This window comes from Suricata suricatta, chromosome 6 (genome assembly GCF_006229205.1).
Source record: "Suricata suricatta isolate VVHF042 chromosome 6, meerkat_22Aug2017_6uvM2_HiC, whole genome shotgun sequence".
Lineage (NCBI taxonomy): Eukaryota > Metazoa > Chordata > Mammalia > Carnivora > Herpestidae > Suricata > Suricata suricatta.
In genome coordinates this window covers 93,629,523-93,646,434 of record NC_043705.1, presented here as the reverse complement: position 1 = coordinate 93,646,434, position 16,912 = coordinate 93,629,523, and the positions used below count along the sequence as shown (strand labels likewise).

Below are 16,912 nucleotides of genomic sequence, written 5' to 3'. Positions count from 1 at the left end.
TTTCTTTTCCTCTGTGATGAGATCTTTTAAGATCTATTATCTTAACAACTTTCAAATATACAACACAGTATTGTTAACAGTATTCACTGATGAATCCCCCAAACTGATGAATCTTATAACTGAAAGTTTATACATTTGACCACCTTCATCTGTTTCCTCATCTCCCATTTCTTGCCTCTGGTGACAACATATCTGCTCTTTTTTTTTTTCCTTTTAGTTTTTAGCTTCTACGTAAAGTGAGATCATTCAGTATTTGTCTTTCTCTATCTGACTTATTCCACTTACCATAATGTCTTCTAGGCTTATCCATGTTATCACAAATGGCAAGATTCCATTTTTTGTTATGGCTCAGTAATATTCCATTTTACATGTGCCATATATATACATATATAATAAAAATATTTAACTAAGTTTTCTTTAATTAATTGTCTTAACCTATTTTAGTTTATTAATATTTCATTAGTATTTGTTTTTTAATATTTATTTAATTATATATAAACTATACATCTATTTTATATATAAATATATGCACACTACATTTTCTTTATCCACTTATCTAATGTTTCTATGCCCTGGGTATCTATTGTGAATAAATCACATTATAAACCAAATTGTACATAAATCCTATTAATCAAACTATAAATTTGATTCTAATGCTTTTAATGCAAAATGATGGCCAGCGTTTCATGGGAAACTTATTAACAAGTATTTCAAAAGGTGTTCTCATTACCTGGAGTATGTGTCTTACTACTACATGAAAGTGGAGTTAGAGCAGCAGTATTAGGGGGTCACATTTTATTATAATGACTATTTATATGATCCATGCTTCTGATGTAGGAACTGGAGAATATCATATCCTGCCAGAAAGTACCCATGGACTCAATTAACTCCTTAGCTAGGCAGAAAAGCTAAAGAAATCAACTTCTTGGCTACCAATGAAAATTGTGCCTTGAACATAGAATGAGAAAAAAAGTTTGACATCAAAATGGGAAGAGTAGTTACTGACAAGTAATACTCATCACTCTACCTCTTACACCAGAACATAAAACTTAAATCCATATTTACTGGAGTGAAGTAAGAAAAGGGGGAGGAGGCATGAAGGAGAAGAAGAACAAGAAGAAGAGGAACAAGGAGAAGGAGGAGAAGTGCAAGAACAAGAAAAATAAAACTTATTTTTATACAGATTTTTCTAATTTGACATGCATCATCTCAATTTATTTTTAAACTGACAGCAAATAATGAAATTTGATCCCAGAGAGTAATTTAGTTTATATAGGTCACCTTTTCAAATGGTGGCATAGTCATTATTTGAAGCCAGTTCTGATACTTGGCCTCTATTCAATGATAATTAGTTGTAATAATTATAGTATTTTTAATAATAATGATACCAATAACATCTTTTGAGTACTTATTTTGAACTAACATTTTTACACAGACTATTGAATCCTGACAACAATCTATGAGTCTAGTATTATTATTTGTTACCTCATTTTATAGATGAGAAAATGATGCTCAAAGAATTTAAGTAATTTTCCCCAACTTGTATAACTAATAAATGGCAGAGCTGGCATGATACACAGATTCATTTTAATTTTGTGAACTTTGGAGTTCTTATGTGTCTGTTCTCAAAACATTTTGGATGTATTTTAAAAGAATATCTAATTCCTAGAGACAGACATCGTTACAGAACACGTATCAGTGGATAATGATCATCTGCACCCCCAGAACCAAAGCTCTAAAGTTTCCACTGAGTCACCTGGGGCATTATCCCCTGTCTTTCCCTCCCACTGTCAGCTCTTCAGGGAGGCATTTACTCCTCTCATTAAATGAATTACTGCTAGGGGGTTAATAAGGTGCTGTTATTGCTTCGTAACATCATTTGTAGACAGTATTTGCATGTAGGACTTTTTATTTCCTGATCCCAGAGCAAACGGCTTCAGGTTCTCCTAACGTGGTTGGGAATATGCTCTTCTTTTCCCCATATTCCTTTCTGTGGGGACTGTTTGGAAGTATAGGCTCTTAACCTTCTGCCTACCATACCATGACCAAAACACAGAAGCCCTACAAAACCTGGCTCTTACTTTTAACAATATCCACTTCCAACATATAACAATTGTATTGCTTTTTTAAAATATCTGAGTTTTAAAAAATCAAGTATTAAATGAAAATACCATCTGGTATAAATAAACACTTATGATCGGCATCCCCATAATTTCATTCTTCCAAAAGTAAGCATCTTTTTATGTCGGGGTGTGTGTGTGTGTGTGTGTGTGTGTTATATTTTTCCCTAGATCATTTTCTACTTATATATGTGAATCTATGTATCTACGTACCCATAGAAAATATACAATATTGTTTGTTGTTATTTTCACATAAATTGTGTCATAGAAAATACATCTTTATCATGTGTATATTTTTTCCTATTCTTAAGTGAATTTCTTAAGAAATTTTCACATATATTTTGAGGGGCCTCGGTGGCTCAGTCAGTTAAGTGTCCAACTTCAGCTCAGGTCATGATCTCACACATGTCTGTGCTGACAACTCAGAGCCTTGGAACCTGCTTCAGATTCTGTGTCTCCCTCTCTCTTTCACCTCTCCTCCAATCGTGCTCTGTCTATGTCTCTCTCTCTCTCTCAAACAATAAATAAGCATTAAAATTTTTTAAAGAAACTTTTCACATATATAGCTTTTACTTCATTCTGTTAAGTACTGTTTAGCCTTCTGTAATTTGGATATGCTATAATCTAGCCATTGTTTTGCTGATGAATATTTGGGCTGATCACACCATTTTACTATAATAAATAAAGTTGCAATAAGTATTCTGGCCCAGCACATGCTTGTCCATTAGATCCTCATTTATTTATACAAAGTTTTTTCTAGGAATGATGTGGAGGAGTGAGATTCTGGATCATGGGGCATGCAGGTTTCAAATTTCAATCACTGGTATCAATTGCTTTACTAATTGGTTGTTCCAGAATTTCTCCTACTCACCATATAAAAGAGGGCCTATTTCCACCACCCTCAGAAGTACATGGTATTTTCAAACGTCTTCTACATTCTTGTGAATATTCTGAAGAAAGGGAGGGAGGGTGGGAGGGAGAGAAGAATAACAGAAGATTAAATATACTACTGTTGCCCTAATTGCCTGTATTAGGGCTGCGATTTGGAAAGGGTGAGGCTCGGTTGGTCTGAAATATAACCCTTTTAACTTCATCATTTAGCATATTCCAGGCTTTTCACCTCGGTTGCCACTTCAGAGCCTGTCTCATTTATCTCTGCTCTCTCTCACATTAGCACCCATGGAAAAAAGACTCCACGAGCTGGGAGGACCTGACAGTACAGCACAGATGAAATGCTAGAGACGGAATTCTGTAATGCCAAAGGAGACGTACTGTGCCTCTGAATATTTAAAAGTTAACTTTTTACTTTTCCGGGAAATACAGTCAAAGTGAGTTGTAGGCCACCCCCACACTGGAACATCCATCCCCCTCCCCACCCCCAAGCAGCTCCTAAGGAATTAATAACCAGCTGAGGTTAATGAGTCCCCCCTCTGCTCTGGGCCATCAACTCTCCCAGCTGGCCATTAATCCCCTAGAAATGCCCCTCGTCTTGGTAGTTACTCCTTAATTATGGAAGGCATTAAGGATCAGAGAGAATCCTGAGCCAAATGAAAAGGCCATTTTTCACTGGTGCTCAGCGTAGGCCACTTCAAGTCCAGGTGGCACCAGGAGACACAACCACACTGCGATTAAACCAACTGCTTCCGAGGAGGGGTCATCAATCTCTATTTTGTCCTTTGATCATCCAAATTCAAGGAGGCTATTCAAGGCTACCCTAGGTCTGAGACCAAGCAAATAACTTGTGTCTAATGAATTCTTGATTAAACTGTCTGAGGACCAATACTTTGGACTCATTCAAGCCAGAGATAACTTTATCTTCATGTCTGGGAGGAATAAGTGGTTGTCTATATGGTTTGGTTTTTAAAAGGAGTCAAGGAACTTTCCTATGCACCCATCCATTTATCCCTACTTATTCGTGTCTAAGACGAATCTGTTCATTATTCCCATGGGTCTGATTAGTAGATTTTAGAGTGAATTACTCAGGAAACTAGAATTATTTTCCCATTTGCCTCATTAAATATTTTTCAGACGATGGGGTCAAAGGCACTGGTCACTACCATCTTCTTAACCAAAGCAGCATGTATTTTCATCTCTTTTTAATGAGGATGCTCCAGTGCCTGCAAATATGGAAACTTGTTAGATGAAAGTATTGTTTAACATGAAAATACAGGTTTAGGGGAAGGCTGGTTCACAAGCATTATCACTTTAGTCTGAACTAAGTTAGTGCAGAACCCAGTCCCAAGGTGCCTGAGGAAGCCATCAGAGACAGTACAGAGGGAGAGTTGAGAGAGTTGTACAAATAAAGCCTAAAGCAAAGTTTACCTGCTTCACCATCTTGTTCCAGTTGAAATGTGCCCCATTATTACTTTTTCTAGCATGAAGAGAACATTGGATTAATTTGAAGTTAATATCACATCACACATTAACCGACCTTTAAAAGAGGCAGCTTACTGAGGCTCTCTCTAGGGCTTTTGAGACAGAGAAACTGGGCACAAGTCTTACTCTGCCCCTTACTTATGATATGACTGGGCAAATGCCTCAATTCCCTAGAGAAAAATACTGCCTCCTCTATGTTGCTGTGAAGCCAAAAGAATATAATGCTTATAAGTAATTGAGAATAGTTATTCATAGTTAATGCTTCATGCATGGTATTTATAGACAGATTTAACCTAATGTATTTAATGAAAAATAATAATCACATTAAAGTGAGATCTTGGAGTTATCATTGACTTTTCTTTTGCCCTCTAAATCTAATCTGTCATAAAATCCACCCTGTGAGTCTGTGCTGCTGTTTCCTGCTTCTGCCAGCAAAACCTCCCGATTAATCACTCCTCTGGCTCCTCCATTTAGACCACATAACAACCTGGTCCAAATGCATATAGCCCATTCCTATCCTACTGTTACCCATCTCTAACTGATCTTCTGTCTTCTTGTGTCCTTCTTCAAAGCTTTCTTCCAAATGATGGGGTGGAGTTTTGTAACACACTAGGAAGAATCCAGAATTCTTTTCTCTTTACCACGTATCCATCCAGATCTTCCACATCTTATAAGACTCTAACCCAATCTATTTCCTACACTTGGCCCACAGCACCCTGCCATCTTTGAAATCATATTAGCCTGTATTATTCATGTCACTCATCACCCACCTCGCATTCACTTGGATTATTATTTTGCTTTTCTTTTTCTTTTGTATAAGAAAAGGCTGGATAAGCCTTGTCTCCCTACTCATGGTCTACATTCAAGCAATTGCTTGCATTTTTAATTCATTGACTCTTCTATGAGTATTCCTTTTAGCATATCTTTCATTTTCTAGGCAGCACATATGACCCCAGGGATAAAATAATTAGAAAAGAAAGATGTTGTCCTTTCTTCATGAAGCTTATGGGTTCAGAGGGAGGTAGACAACATAGATGTCAAAGAAATGATCACTCTAATGATTACTTGATTTTAATTTGCAGAAGGAACATATAACAAAAGAATCTGAGCTTAAGACTCAGGGAGAGCTTACTTGAAGAAATGATGGGAAAGGGGTTGTCTGATGAAGAGTTTTACCTATTTGAGGAGGATAGTAAGATTAACTCACACAAAAGGACAGAGATACCAAGGGCCAATGGCAAGACAGTGAATTGGAGGAACTGGAAAGGCCCATGGGACAACAGTCAGGGAATAATGGAGAAAAGGTATGAAATAAGGCTAAAGAAAGAGACAGCCTATTAAGTGTCTGCAATTTCTCCTAAGAGAAAGAAAGAGTATATATTTACTGTCTCCTGAAGGCTCCATGCCTTCCACTGCCTGGTGAATATCTGTTGAATGAATGCCTAAATGAAATTGTGATGTTTATATAAATGCACTTTGTTCCTCATGTATAACTGGAGAATGAATAGGAAATCTGTAATGATTTATTGGCAGGATTTTCAAGGGCTTAGATTTCTGACCCAGTTCTAGACTAATGAAAATACTATGAATTATGTGGAAAAATAATGAAATAAAGAGGATAAAGCAACGGGAATGTATTCTACTTAGAATTATTGAGTGTTTAGTTCTAGAAATGAATGATTTAAAAGAGCATGTTTCTTTTGCTTTTATTTTTAAGCTTTGCCAAATAAAATATTTCGAGATCTAAATAAATCTCCACTCCAACTTCTATAGTGACTTTATACAGTATATCTATAATCGTTCAACATAAATCTTCATGACTTTGATGGATTTTGTATCTGGGGCTTAGCTTCTTCAGCAATGAAAATAGTTTTACATGATTTGACAAGAGGTTCTACTTTAGAGTAGACTAGTACTGTTGTGATGAACATAAATATACTGAAGTATGTAAGTGTCTCCCCAAAGACTAGTTAAGAGGAAAATCTGAAGAATGATTTAACTCTCTTACCTGAAACCATAACATACTTTTTGGTTAGGTCAAGGCAAAATTTTGACTTAATATCTGCATGCCTCACTTCTTAACTCCCATTCAAGGGTACTTTATTATATGGAGCAAATATTTCCTCTTTTTCTCCTCCTAAAACATCATCTGGTCTCTATCAAAGATTAAGCTCAGTTCTTTAGTCAGTTCAGGGCGACACATCTATTTAAAGCATTAATGGATAATCAGACTCCTCAGGGAAATTTAATGTGGTTAAATAGTAATAAAGGAACTTTCCAATAGAACATAAACAATACCATAATGAAGAATATTAAATCATATGTTTTGTCACTGAGCCCATTATAGAGCCAATTTAAAATTATAATAAATTTGCATTTGGCACTTGCTAGAGATTGGCAAATTTATTCATGTGAAAAATAGAGAATATAGATTAAATGTCTCTGGATTTCCCTGTTAGAGAGAACTGAAAAATAATCACTCCTGTATAAAGATATCTCTATCTATCTATCTATCATCTATCTTTTTTATAGATACAAACATAAAGCACACGTACATTCTTAATCCATTAAATGTGCTTTACTGACCCAAAAGATATAGTTTCATGGAGACATTTTAAATACTTGCAAATTAATGACAAGCAACAGAAAAATTAGTGATTTGGTTTTAAATGCCTCTCTCCTCCCAGAAACTGGCTAGCATTTTGTTCCAACACATGATGTATGATGTGTGAAGGGGACTGGACAAAGAGAAAAGCAGCGTGAGCCAGGAAGAGGGATTCAGAATTGGCTGGTGCAAAAGCCAAAATGCACCCAGACTGTCTCCTCAGCAGCAAACAGGAGACAATCTGGTCACCTTTAAATGACTGGCAACTGTACCCTGCAACCAGTTGCTGGCGTTAGTGGAGGTGGTTTTTATATTTTTTCCTTCCATTTCCTAAAAGGTCTCCTGACTTTTTTCTCAAGACAAAGAGCAATAATCCTGAACACTCTGCCTACTTTGTGACCTTCTTTTGCCTTCTAAGAAGATAGTACCACAAGTTATTACCTTGTTTCAACATTTCTTAGTGATGACATGGTAATGGCCCCGGAAAAATAGTACAATTTGGTATTTTTCAACCATATTTTCTTTTTTCTTTTTTTAAATTTTTAAATATTTTTTACTTATTTTTGAGAGACAGAGAGAGACAGCGCAAGCAGGGGAGGGTCAGAGAGAGAGGGAGACACAGAATCCGAAGCAGGCTCCAGGCTCTGAGCTAGCTGTCAGCACAGAGCCCGACCCAGGGCTCCATCCCACGAACTGTGAGCTCACGACCTGAGCCGAAGTCAGACATGCAACCGACGGAGCCACCCAGGCGCCCCATCAACCATATTTTTACCCAGAAATTCCAGCCACAAGTACTTGTCATGATACATACTGGGATGTCTCTTTTCATGTTGCCTATTATATAAAGGATTAGAAACATCTTAAATGTGAACAGTAGGAAATTGGTATGTAGTAAATGGAAGTGTTGTATAAGTACATTTATTGAAATGAAGGATACTCAAAATATATCATTAACAATGAAGGTAGGATTTAAAACAGTATAAACGCATACACTAATAAATATGCATATGTAAATAGTAGTTATATTTGATATGCAAGATGGGCAATTTTTAGGTTTTCTTGTTTTTTGTGTGTTTTGCTTTTATAATGAACATGTATTACTTGTATAATCCTGGATAAGAATAGCAATAGTTGTATTTTTTTCTCTTTAAGTAAATATGTCTATTAGTAATAGAATTTCTAATTATCAAAGAAGATACATTTTTTTTTTTACACAGTGAGTTTTTGGTCAGGGTTCTCTAGAGAAACAGAAGAGAGAGAGACAGAGAGAGACAGATAGACAGAGAGGAGAGGGGGAGGAAGAAAGGGAGGGGAGGAGAAGAGGGAGCAATTTATTATAAGGAATTGACTCACACAGTAATTATGGAGGCTGCTCAGTCCCAAATCTGCAGCCAGTGAGCTGGAGAGCCAGGGAAGCTGATGGTGCACTTCAGACTCTAGTCCAAGTCTGAAGGCCTGAGAACCGGGAGATCCAATAGTTTTAGTCCTTGTCTAAAGGCTGGCAGGCTTGAGACTCAGGAAGAGATGATGTTTCAGTTTCAGTTCAAAAACAGGATAAAACTGATATTCCAGATTGAAGACAGTCAGGGGAGAGGAATTCCTCCTTACTCATGGGAAGGTCTTCTATTTGGACCTTCAGCTGATTGAATGAGGCCCACTGACATTAGGGAGGACAATCTATTTTACACAGTCTACCAATTAAAATGTTAAACTCATTCAAAAACACCTAACAGAAACACCTGAAATAATGTTTAACCAAATATATGAGCACTTTATGACTCAGTCATGTTAGGCTGTAAAAGTAACCATCACACACAGAATTTCATAGACCTTCTCTATTTTCCATGTTCTGGACCAGTGAAATAGTGTAGATTTTATAATGGTTTTAATTCAACAACAGAAAATGAAGAAAGTCTCCATGCAAGGTAGTTTTGGAGTCACATATGCTCACTCTATGCAAAATAACATTTTCAATGGTTTGATTCAGAGAGAAGCTGAAGAATTGAGGGATTTTATGAAATAATTCAGACAATATCTTTCTATTAAGTTATGTTCTTTGGAATAATGGGTTATTCTCCACTACTGTGATTGACTTTTTACACTAATCCTAGACCGTGGTACATTTCTTGTGTCATATTTATGGCTTCTTAATAGAAAAGTAGTGTGAACATAAAAAGCATAATACAAAATCATAAATTTTGTTTTTATTTATTTCATTTTGGTGGAATAAGTGCTGTTATATGTATTTTCATCTATATATATAGATAGGGGTTTGGTTATGATATTGATTTTTATAATTTATATTATTTTACTAATTTAATTTTACTCATTTTGATACTTTAACCATCAAACATTTATTACAAAATTTAATGATTTTTTTCTTTATAATCTGCTATGGCTACTTGGACAACTTATGACTTAAATGGTACAAATGTATTATCTCTCACTTCTGGAGGTCAGAAATCCAAATAGTCCCAGTGAGTCAAAACCCCTGTACTGGCAAGTCTGTGCTCCTTTCTGAGGGCTTTCAGGGACCAATCTGTCTCTCTGCCGCGTCCAAGTTCTAGGATCCACCCCTGTTCCTGGCTACCTGCTCTTTTCTTCCATCTTCCAAGACAGCAGTGTTTCATTTCTCTGTATCTTTCTTTCATAGGCAGATCTACCTCTGACTGATTCTCTCCTCTGCCTCCTTCTTCCACTTTTACAGACCCTTCTGATGACATTGGATCCATGGAGATTATTCAGGATAATCTCCCTATTTTAAGGTCAGCAATTAGCAAACCTAATTCTGCAATCTTAGTTGCTCTTTACCAGGTAACCTCATTCAAGGTTCCTGAGATTAGGGCTTGGGAATCTTTGAAGGACCATTATTCTACCTACCACAATAATTAAATCTCTTCCCCTGAATACAGCCTCATGGGGACTTTAATCAAGATGTCCTGTCCTCCCTCATCTAAGAGCTGTCATGTAACCAGGTAAAGCCATTTGTGCTTTATTCTACAAATTTGTACTAAGAAAAATGATCACAGACTGAGAAAGTTGGAACATATTAGTTTCAGTGGAGAACGTGATCTCTCTTACAAAGATTCTCTGAAGCTACCGCCCCCTGTTGTTTATTAGTTCCTTGTCTTATTCTTTATTTTTCATTTATTTCTGTGAGCTCCTATATCTTTCGAGTGAATTCCGTTTTTCCTTAATTTAACTAGGGTCGATTTCCTTGGCTTACAACAAAATAATTCTAATGGTACAAGAAATGACAACAAAACAAGGGAGACCGAGGCTGATTAGAATCTCCCTCCAAGTGAATAAATATGATTTATTTTATACCACTGTGCTTAAATATTATAAACACTCTAGATAGTAAATGGAATTCCATACTCTTCTAATAGCACACATGTAGAATTACAAATCTGCATTGTTGTTCTTTGGGAACTAATTATAGAGATGAATTAGGGGACAATGTGGTTATTTGTGTATTATTTCTCTTTGTTTAAATAAACTCATTGCCCCGAGGCCTATGGGCATGTGTACAAAAATTAATAAACACAAGACTTACTTCTCACAGCAGTCTCTGGAAACCTCCCTGACTTTTGAGATTCTCCACTGAGTGTAAATAAGAAAGCAACTATGGAATTCTAGGGTGCCTGGAGGGCTTAAAATCCATGCAAAATAGATTTTATTAAAAAATACAACTAAAAGTTGGCCTTTTTTTTACATGTGGTTTTTGCTAAGTAAACTCTAATGAAATTCCTTTACATGGCTGTCTTAGCAAGGGGGTGTTAAAAAGAACCAATCCCAAGTAACTCTCACTTTTTGAAAGTTTGTGTTATGCTACTTCACTTTTATAGAAGACGTACAGCAGTACCTGGTTTTGCTAACCCAATGAAATCCCAAGAGGATTTTCACTTTTACAGAAAAAGGCGAAAAGCAAAAGAACGTTCAGTGTTTGTTTTGCAGCAAGCTGTTTCAGAGACAGTTTGCACCCTGAGCAGTGAGTGGCCCTGTCTCGCTCCTTCTCCAGGAGCTACACTTTGCCTCACAACATCAAGCCAGCATAACTTTGAACTGGGTCCGTGAGCATCTGTGGTTTACCTTGATTTATTTTGTGCATCTGTTAGCAAGATGTGTCCTAAGGTATTGGAAAAGCCTAAGAGAGGCTATTTTGAGGGGTCTAGGAACAATCAAGTTTGTTGCCATATAAATTATTGGTAAATGCTTTGTTGTTTCATGTTCTTTTGCCTTACAAAATTCTTTATAGGAATACTCTATTTTGGATCTGTGTAGAATTTGGGTCTTGGTTGAGTGATGTAAGAAAGGCTTAAGAAGGAAGGATTTGCTCTGGATTAGATGCTGTCAAAAAGTGGAGGCAGTTCTAAGATTGGATATCTCAATAAATATTTTTTAACTTGTATAACTTGACTTTTTCTTTTAATTTTTTAATTTAAATTCAATTTTGTTAATATAGTGCAATATTGGTTTCAGGGGTAGAATTCAGTGATTCATCACTTACATATAACACCCAGTGCTCAAGAGGGCAAGGGCCCATCACCCATCTAGCCTGTCTCTCACCCACTTCCCTCCAGCAACCTTCAGTTTATTCTTTATCATTAAGAGTTTCTTATGGTTTGTTTTCTTCTCTCATTTTTCTTTTTTTTCTTTTTTCCACCCTTCCATATGTTTCTCTGTTTTGTTTCTTAAATTTCACATATGATTATCTAGAGAAGAGGAGACTAGCAGAAGGATAAATCTGCAGTTGGTAAAGAAGTAGCAATCATTAATTTTGGCCAAAGGAGGAGGCATTTGGTATTTTGTAGATGGTAAAGGGAACTTGTTTTTGTCTGTGCTTAGACAATATTAAGAAATGGCCTTGCTTTGTCTCACTTTATCATGGTCTCAGAGTAACCTGTTCTGTGGCTTGCATTCTGTGACAACTGTATGTCTAAGAAGAGAATGACATGGCTAGCTCTAAGTTTCAGGCTACGTTCTAAACATCAGCAGCTGCCTCTTTTCTCTCTTCCTCCTACCCTTCCCTCTACCTTCCCTCCCTCCCTTCCTTCTTCATCTTTAACCATCCTGCAAGATGCTGGATACTCTTTCCCAATAACAACCAAAAAAATATGATGGGGTGCCTGAGTGACTCAGTCGGTTAAGCATCCAACTTCGGCTCAGGTCATGATCTCATGGTTCGTGGGTTCAGAGCCTGGAGCCTGCTTCAGATTCTGTGTCTCCCTCTCTCTCTCTTCCCCTACCCTGATCACACAGTCTCTCTCTGTCTCTCAAAAATAAATAAATGCTAAAAAAAATATGCAACCCAGGATGTCAATAAGATTGAGGTTGAGAAATACTCTGCTGAGAGTAAAATAATAATAACAATAATAATAATAATAATAAAATTTTGGGATTATATTTTGTAAAGTGACTTTTCTGAGGTTACAAGAAAAAAAAAGGTGAAAGGAAGCACCAAATTCTCCAAACTATTTATCCTACCAGTTACTTCTTGCTTCAAATGGATGTAAAGCAACACTTCTCACTGGGCACCACCAAAAGAATTTCCAGACAGATTTACCTAAGACCTGGGTCATCCAGAAGAAAAAGTAGGTCAGAGTAGAGTGAACCCCATGAGGGTACTCTGAAATGGCTGTAAGGAGGAGAAGTGTCTCATTATTATAATGGCAAAGCTCATCCTTGAGTTGGACTCTGAACCAAAGACCCATAACTGTCTGTCCTTGTCCTCAAGGCTTTGTGCCTGCTGGTTTCTGTTGCTTAAGACACTTTTGTACCATCTTCAGAGAGCTAGCATCTTATCATTGAAGCCTCCTCAAATGTACTTAATCCCACACACCACACCTCCACCCACTCCTATTCCTCTGTCTTAATTATTTCGTAGGGATTACTAAATGTAATTCTAGTATTTGCTTATTACTGGGTTTGCCTATATTTTCCAGTAGAAAATAAACTCCATGAGAGCAGCAACCTTGTCTACTTCACAGTCATATCCTCTGTGCCTATAGCAGAGCCTGGCACATGACAAGAAGTGTTCTGTTATGCTCGCTGAGTAAATGAATGAGTGAATGACTTGGTCTTGGCTCCATCCTTGTGCCTGTGGAGCCATATGGTCAGAATCACAACCAAATGGTGTCCTGGAGAAAGAAGGGTATGCTGAGACTGTTGTTATTCAGTCGAGGTGAGGTTTTCCACACATAAGAAGAGATTTTAAAAAAGTAGAAGAGATACTGGAGGATTCCCCAATTCTATAAAGCAAACAGACTCAAGCAAAACATCAGGTGCTCACAGGAAGGGAGATAAATTTGATGACAGACAAATGAGAAAAAAAATAACTAAAACAAAACCCACAGAGATTCCATTGTTTTGTTTTGAATTTTTATGTCTGTCTGTAAAAAAAATTTTTTTTCTTGAGGCAGAAAATCAGTAAAGTGCCACCAAGAAAGTCAAAATGAAAGAAAAAGGAAGAAGCCAAAGGACATAAAGACAGAAAACATTTGAAGATACTTTACAACTCATTGCATATTTAAAATCAGTAAGGTCTGATAACATGAATTCCACATGTTCAGAGACTGATACATAGTTTTGCAGAATACCCTCCAATAAATTGCAAGAACTTTTAAAAGGAAAAGAAAAGTTCCAAAAGAAAAGACCACAGTTAGACCTTGCCTTAAAAAAAAAAAAAAAAAAAAAAAAAAAAAAAAAAAAACCAAAAAAAACCAAAAACAAGTGTTTGGAAAGGAGGCACCCAACTAATTACAGATTGCCCAACTTAGTGGTAACAATCAAGAAAATACTAAAAGAAATTACCTTTCCCTCCAGAAAATCATATTTTGAGCCCCTAGAAAGGAACAGAGTTCTGAGAAGCAAACAAGGTTTTGTGAAGAGTGAATCATGCCAAACCAACTTAATTTTCTTCTATGATAGAGTGGCAGGCTGTGAGATAAAGGGGGAAGTAATAGATGTAATCTACCTCGATTTCACTGAGGCTTTTGATTCTGAGGCATTCTCATCAGTGGGCTGGGAAGATTGGTCTGTGCTCTACTGCTTTTAGGAAGGAGCATAAATGCCAAAAGACTGCCCCAGAAAGATGGTTATCTGCATCTCGGGATAGAAGCTTGGTTCAAGGAATGGTAGGGCACTGTAGTCCCCAGTACATTAGGAGAGAGCCATGGATGGTTTAGCAATGGGGGAAGCTGTCTCATGCCTACGTCTCTCATTAATCATTGTGCCTTTGAGTAGCCTGATTCCTTTCTCTGGAGCTCAGTTTCAAAGTCTGTAAGATGGGTGGATTTAGAGCAGATATTTCTAAAGTCCATCTGAGCTTTAAATCTGTATGAGCCTTTTGCTTAATAGTATTTTACAGATTTCCTCATGACTTGGGTAATAAAGTTGAAGGTTCTTATAGAGATGTTGGCTACTGTAATATTATTTACAACTTCCATTTAACAAAAAACGTTACATGAGATGGGTGGCCCTTTTCTGGTAATTCATATCTATGTAGTTATTCACTTGCCTACTAGGGGAGTTTTTTTTTTTTGAGTGCTGAACATATACCCATTGACAGGAAATCAAGGGTCGATTTGTTAAAAATATCATACACGACATCTAAAAGTTTTTTGAGAAGCAATAATTACAAAAGAATATTAAAGTGAAATATTTGCTAATAGATTTAAAACAAGGACTAATATAAACTAAGTTTAAAAATTATATTCAGAGTCATGCAAATTAATTGCTACTTAAATTATAGCAAAATGGTTTTTGCAATAAATGAAAACTCAAATGCATAAAATCTAGACCTCACTTTCATTGACTTAAAAACTACTTGCTTATTAAAAGCCTATGTGATTTTCTTTTTCATTAAATACTTTATTCAGAAAGCTAACCAACCTTGGTCAACTCCAAACTATTCTTAATTCCTGAGAGCTGATTGATTTCTTACAACTTTAGCTAGTTTATATGGAAAGCATATCTTTAAATTTCTTATAAAAAGCACTCAGATGGAATAACATCCTAAGGTGATAATATGCTTATTGTTCATTACTTCACTTTTTTAGTTGGCATTTCAGATTAGTTAAGCACTTGATAAAGCTCATGTTTATGCAAGTGTTTACAAATTAGAAAACCTGTTAGCAGCATTTAATTTGTTTGAATATATATATTTAATTTACTGCTTCTAATGGAAAGAAGCTTAAGGAAATTTAAGAGTTATAGCCTTATTGATACACATTAAGCACATACAGAACATGGTTTTTATTGCTAGTATTTTACATTTGCTGCATGCCAACAGTTAGGTGTAGTAAAGAAACCCATGTAATTCCAAAGGCAGGAACGTGTACTGTACATGCAGAGTATTTATATCACTATACATATTTATCTTGTTGTGGGCTTTTTCACTGCCCTCTAAATGAAATGTGTTTTCCTCCCACTAATTTCCTCACTCTAGTGTTATAATGAGAATGGAATGCTCCTCTGATCCTTTGGCATGGGGTTTGTCTAATCACACAGAAATTCTGGACACAGCTCAGATCCTGTCATGACAAATATCATTCCAAGCCTTTGCCAATGGCCAGTTTATCTCCAGGACTATGTGATTAAAATGAATCATTTAGAACAAGATATCATCCAGCTATCTTTCTGAAACCCATGAAAAGGGTTTACGTTGATCAGTATTCCTGCTGATCCATCTATAGACGTGCTGCGTCTGGCTATGGATCTCTGAGTAATGATGACTTCATCTTTATTATTTTGGAAAATTATTTGATTTCTAGCTGAACAACATCACTTATTCAGACATGATTTAAGCACCTACTTTGTGCCAGGTTCTGGGCTGAGTGCTGGGAGTGCAAAGGTGAATAAGAAAAGGCTCTTCTCATCATCATTTCTGAACTGAGCTACTAGAGCAGCCTTCTATCTAATTTCCCTGACCCTGATTTTACTGGTCCCTTCCGATTTATCCTCTACCCAGCCATTAAAAGCAACCCATCTCAAAAATAAATCAGAGCACGTTAGACCTTACATTTAAACCCTCCAATGACTGCTCTGTCTACCACAAGATAAAATCTGGGCTTTCAAACATAGCATCAAAGGTCTTTCATAATTTGGTCTCTGCAGCACTATTTGTCACACTCCTCACTAACACTTTTTGTTCCAATAACATTGAACTGCTTTAGTTCCTCTATATACTGTTTCTGGCATTGCTTATTCTATCTCTGGCAAAAATTTTCTTTATCTGCTACCTTCTGTTCTTCCTTCAAGACTGAGTTCAACCACATCTGCTTTTCTGATCTCCTTTCCATCCAAGGACCAGGCTATTTAGGGCCAGTGGGTTAAGGCATTGGTCATGCCATCCACTTATCTCCATAACTGCATTTACCACCTAGTTTTATAATTGCCTGTTTATTGTTTCAACTCCCCCACTAGACAGATGTTTTTGTCCTTGTTTGAAATCAATGACTGTTTTTTCTTTCCTATATTTTTGGTGGGGGATGTTCATGGGCATGCATGTGCCCAAGCAGGAGCAGGGGGTGGAGACAGAGGGAGAGAAAGAGAATCTTAGGCAGCCTCCACACTTAGCCACCTAGGGTGGAGTCTGATGCAGGGCTTGATCATAACCTGAGATAAAATCAAGAGTTGGGTGTTTAACTGACTGAGCCACCCAGGCATCTCAATGACTGTTTTTTCATTTCAATAATACTAGTTGGTTCTTTTTAAAATTCCCACCTGTCTTTATTTCCTCTGTGCATTAAATTAAAAAAAATTCTGTGCCATATTTTGGGAGTCATTTCTTCATTTATTGAAAGATCCT

At 36.6% G+C, this 16,912-nt stretch overlaps 1 long non-coding RNA gene across 1 annotated transcript in view; it reads right to left on the bottom strand.

Annotated features, from left to right (window-relative positions):
* Window positions 1-8,718, bottom strand: part of LOC115293180 — a 14,182-nt gene extending 5,464 nt beyond the window's left edge. Inside the window, exons 1-2 of the long non-coding RNA XR_003909403.1 lie at window positions 8,455-8,718; window positions 2,992-3,070 (exon numbers count right to left, since the gene is read on the bottom strand). This is a non-coding gene — a long non-coding RNA (uncharacterized LOC115293180). The remainder of the gene's footprint in view (window positions 1-2,991; window positions 3,071-8,454) is intronic.
* Between the last annotated feature and the right edge of the window lie 8,194 nt (window positions 8,719-16,912).